This window comes from Thermobia domestica, chromosome 13 (assembly GCF_964235325.1).
Source record: "Thermobia domestica chromosome 13, izTheDome1.hap1.1, whole genome shotgun sequence".
Lineage (NCBI taxonomy): Eukaryota > Metazoa > Arthropoda > Insecta > Zygentoma > Lepismatidae > Thermobia > Thermobia domestica.
In genome coordinates, this window is record NC_137466.1 from 202,521,772 (window position 1) to 202,527,022 (window position 5,251).

Here is a 5,251-nt window from a genome sequence, read left to right on the forward strand (position 1 = left end):
GACAGAATTTTAATTTAAGATGTTCATGAGCAATAACTCAAATCTCTTCTTACACTTTCGTTGTTTAAGAGCATAAATTGTTAATACCTACTACTATTGCTGTTATGAATTTACTTAATAAAATAGAAATACGATATGCGGTATTTTAAGTGAAAAAGATAGTACCCTATTAGTTATACAACCTTTCATCAAACAGTGTTAGAAACACTCAGGAAATCTAACATTGATATACAATTGTTCAGATCATGTCTTGCCCCCCCACTTTTAACGTCCAACTGCCGCCAATGGGTACAACTAAGGCGATTACATTGAAAGTGATTTTTATTAGATTTTGGACTTTCCTGGGCGAATTAGATGCTTTCACGTTAAGGTATACAACAACATAAGACTTTTATAAACTTCTGAATGCACTGAATAAATAAATAAATAAATAAATAAAACCTTAGCTGAGGTAATTATACAACAAATTAATGCATAGATTATGCTTATAGCCTGTTTGAAGTAAGATATGCAATTTTATACTTTAGAAAATACTTTCCGTGAAAAGTGTGCTCGCTGTCGCCGAGGGACGTTTATCCCTCATCGGGTTTAAGGCCATAGGTACCGGTACTACCAGTAAATATGTAGTGCATTAGTCAAACTATTAGTATTATTGTTTTATTACCTTTGATGGTAACACAAGTATTCTTCAGTAAAATTTGGTTTTCCAACAACAACAGTTTAGTTGTTATTTGTTGCTACTCTTCAAATAAGCATTCTGCAGAATCAACACCAGTAAAAGCATAAAAATTCTTGTCAAATTTAAGAAGCTTAATGCTCGGAGTTCCGAAGATTACGTAACTCGTACTATTTCAAATGCTGAATTCAAACTTCCTTACAAGTCGAAGTTTCAATGTACACCAAGAAAAAGCTGCATTTTCGAAAAAAAAAAAAAAAAAAAAAGTCGCGAAAGAAGTGCTCGGGAAATTCCCGCAATTCAACGCACAAAGCGTCGCAATTGAATAATTCATCAATAACATATTTATTTTATGCTGGAAGATATTGAATTTCATTTAAGATATTTTGAAACATTTACTTTATAAAATATGAATTATGTCTGTGTTAATTGTTTTAAATTAATTTTCTGGAAAGAGCCGTTTTGCAACAACTGCTCGGGAAATTCCCATAATTGAACGCACAAAGTATCGAAAGTGAACTCCAACAATAAAACTTATTTATTTTACACTGGAAAATATTTATGTCGTATAAGACATTTTGAAACATTTATTTTATAAAACACTAATTATATATCTTTGTTTTAAATTAATATATTTGGTGTTCATATTTAGCGAACGTCATTGAGCCTCTTGGGATGATTCGATCTACATTTTTTTAGTGGCCCCGCGTAGCGTAGTCGCTAACGCTCTCGCCTTCGGTGCGAGCGGTCCCGGGTTCGATTCCCGGTGGGGTCACTCGGTCGAAAAAGTGTAACGCTTTGCCAGCCACCCTGAATGAGGTTTTCCTCATTCACACCAGGCAAATGCCGGGGTGGTACCTAACTTATAGGTCCCAGGCCGCCTCCTTCCCTCCCCAATCCTTTCTTCCTTCCCTTTCCCCGGATTGTGTGCTCGCCGAGGGACGTCATCCCTCAAATCGTGACGGGCTAAATGGCCTTCGATGCCGAAAGCCCAGAAATCTAAATCCTAAATCCCCTCGATCTACATTTGTTCGTTCGTCTGCCTGTACCACACATACTACAGGGTATCACTTTTGGTCTTTTAATTTTGAATTTTCAGCGTACAAGAACGAGACACACTAAATTTCCTGTACAGATTTTGGCGGCCATTCTTTTTTCAAAATAGCGAATATCGACGTTACAAAGTGCAATTTTTGGTCTTTTAAGTTGACATGTTCAGAGTAGAAGAACGAGACACTCTAAAGCTGTATATACTTTGGTAGCGATCCATCGTAAAATTTCAAAATGGTGGCCGTTTTTTTTATTTTTTTTCTTATTTTTTTTTTTCAAAACTGCAGTGAAAATGAAAATTATTGTGATAGTTGTGACAATGATAATCTTGAAATATAAATCACATTTTAACACTTTTACCCCAAAAACTGAAATATTTCGGAAAAAAAAAACATGGGCCCAGGTGGGTTGGGCTTTTTAAAAAAAGAAACTAGTTTTTTCAAACCCTGCCACAATAGCTTTCGCAGTAATCATCTTCAATATGAACTCATTCTCCCGCGTAAACAGGAAAAACGAACATGGGAAAGGGCCACGATATACCCTTCCCAGTAAAGGTTTAATTTAAGCCCCATTACAACCACCACCTAGAACTTCAGATACACTGCTGTTCACAACAGACGCGTCGTTCTAGGATCATTCTCTAGACGGCAGTAGCACTCTTAACGGTGTGATATTAATAAAACAATATTCTATAAATACATTTATTTGTTTTAAGGCTACTTGTTACGGTATCGAAACGTTTGTATACTCAATTCTTATTCCATTACAGCTTTAACGAAACCTGAACAAAATTAAAAACTGGAAATTATGAATTTCTAATCACTGTAGGGGGCCGCGGTGGCTCAGTGGTAGAGCGTTCACCTCTGGTGCTTGGGGTCCTGGGTTCGATCCCAGCCCACGCCAAGTGAACTTTGTGGTGGACAAACACCGTGTGCGTGGGTTTTCTCGGGGTTCTCCCGTTTCCTCCCACTTTCTTCATTTCACCATTTCATTCATTTCTCATAATCACCGTCTCCTTTAGCCTTGCCGGCATAACCGTGGGACGTAAAACTTAAATATTTCATTTCATTTTTTCTAATCACTGCCCCTCTAATTTTAATTTTAATTCCAGTCAGACCTGAGTGACATGATTGTAAAAATTCCTTTAATATAACTGAAGTAATTTATAGTGCAGGAAAAAATATTCAGGGTGTCTACTAAAATTTCAAAATGAAATTTCGTGACTTTTTCTTTACCAAACCACGAAATTTCGTAACATTCAAAAACTAATAACAGTACCTATATTCTTTAGCACTTATCTTCTCACATTTGACACAACTGGTTAGGTGTGTATATTGTTTCAGCAATGCGATGCGATGCGATTTGCATCGCCACTGCTCAATGCCAGCTGAAGAACAATCTCAAGAGCGAATTTTCATGCCTACGACCGAACCGTGCTTTGCTTGTGATTTGGTAGCGTCTAAAGTCGACCATAGACATTTTTGGCGGTGAATTTCAACGTTTTATAGAACAAAAGTTTCCAATCTTTAGCTATATTTGTACAGATTAAAAAAAAAAAAAAATAAATCGTAATCCAAAAGCTAATTTTGAGACTTTTTCTCGACTTTCACGACCGTTACCCGATTTCATGACTGATAGACACCCTGATATTACTTCAAAATTACGAGAAAGGTAGGCACCACTCCAGGGTGTCTACTAAAATTTCAAAATGAAATTTTGTGACTTTTTCGTGCCCCTTTCTTTACCAAACCATAAAATTTCGTAACATTCTCAGGTGCGAATTGGGCCAAATTTTCATACATGCGATAGAAGCATACTTTGGTAGCGTCTAAAGCCGACCATAGACATTTTTAATGGTGAATTTTGACGTCTTATAGAACAAAATTTTCCGGTCTGCACTTATATTTGTACAGATAAAAAAATCGTGACCCAAAAGCTAAATTTCGTGACTTTTTCATGACTGTTTTCTGATTTCATGACTTTCGTGACCGATAGACACCATGCACTCGTATTGTTACTTTTTCCGTTTTTCCATCGTTGATATTGACATACTAGTCCCCCCCCCCACTTTGTTATCTTTTATCTTTTAGTGAAATGATGAAGCCTAATTAAATGGGGAAAGTATTGTGAAGTTCTCGCCTTTTGTTCCGTACATAATTGATCAACAAATAAAAAGCTACCGTAAACTAGGGTTACTTGGAGAGAATCTGGGGCTATTTGAAAAACTGATATTTGTTTTCGTTACATGTATAATAGTGAGAAAACCATAACAGATATGTCATTTTCTTTTAGACCAATGAAAAGTAGGTATACCTAAGAGGGAATATGTAGTCACATGTGCTGTGTCTTATTTATAGACTGGTATAAAAATTCTCACAGCAATTAATACTTTTTTTTTTTGTGTGTGTGTGTGTGTGTGTGTGTTTTTTTTTTTTTTTTTTCAATTTTCTGTAAATTGTCCCTGTGTTTCCATAATGAATCTGTGCCCATTTTTTTTTTCGTTCCGTTTTTCTACTACAAATGATATTGATCAGGGTTAGACAACGACGACATTATTGATGTTTTGCAGAACACGTTGCTTTTCCATATGACTTTGCAGCAAAGAATTTCAATGTAAATTTCTACCAGTAGGGCCTAGCTTGACATTTATTTATTTATTTATTTATTTATTTATTTATTTATTTATTTATTTAGTCCTTATCGTACTGTGTTACATTATTATTATAACAGTACCATATGATATTTTTGCAAAGAGTTAACGTAAATGTACACTTGTAAAAATGGTACCAGGTAATTTTGTAAACAAATCTGAGGCAATTACTGATCTGATACATACATAAAGTTCATAAACTTATGTAGGACATGTTGTAATGTCTTTAAGAAGTCTCAAGAGCTTATCATGTATTGGCATTTGCCAAAATTTCCCTTGCATAGGGTTTTATATATAACTACCACGTTTATAAAAGCATATTGCAAAAAAACTTTTTTTACTGGTTCTGTAGGCCTTCAGGAAGACAAGCTTACCACTGTAGTTTAGATTGATTCAACAACTTATTGTATTTAACTAAAAGGGTGCAAAAAGTCTTTTTTTTTTATTTATTTAAAACGGCTTACGAACACATTACTATGAAAGAAACACAGGCATGTTGCATATCAATCTTCTCAGGAAAGTGTGATCTTGTAAATGGTTCTTTCCAAATACCCCTTTCACACAGTTCTTACTACTGTGAAAAGACGTATATTTTCCAAGTAACCCCAAAAGCGGGGCTACTTGGAAACAGCACATTCTGGCTACTGGGAGGCTTCAGTTTCCAGCCCATTCTGGCTGCTGGGAAAATTTTGCTAATGACTGCAGGAAAAGGTAACATGAAACAAGCTCTAGAAACGTCACAAGAAGAAGAAAAATTAATTGCAATAAATAACAAGAAGTAGTATGAAAAAGAAAGAAAAAAAGTTTCCAAGTAACTCCAGTTTACGTTATACGTGGAAAATGGATTGAAAAAATTATGAATAAATCACAAAAAG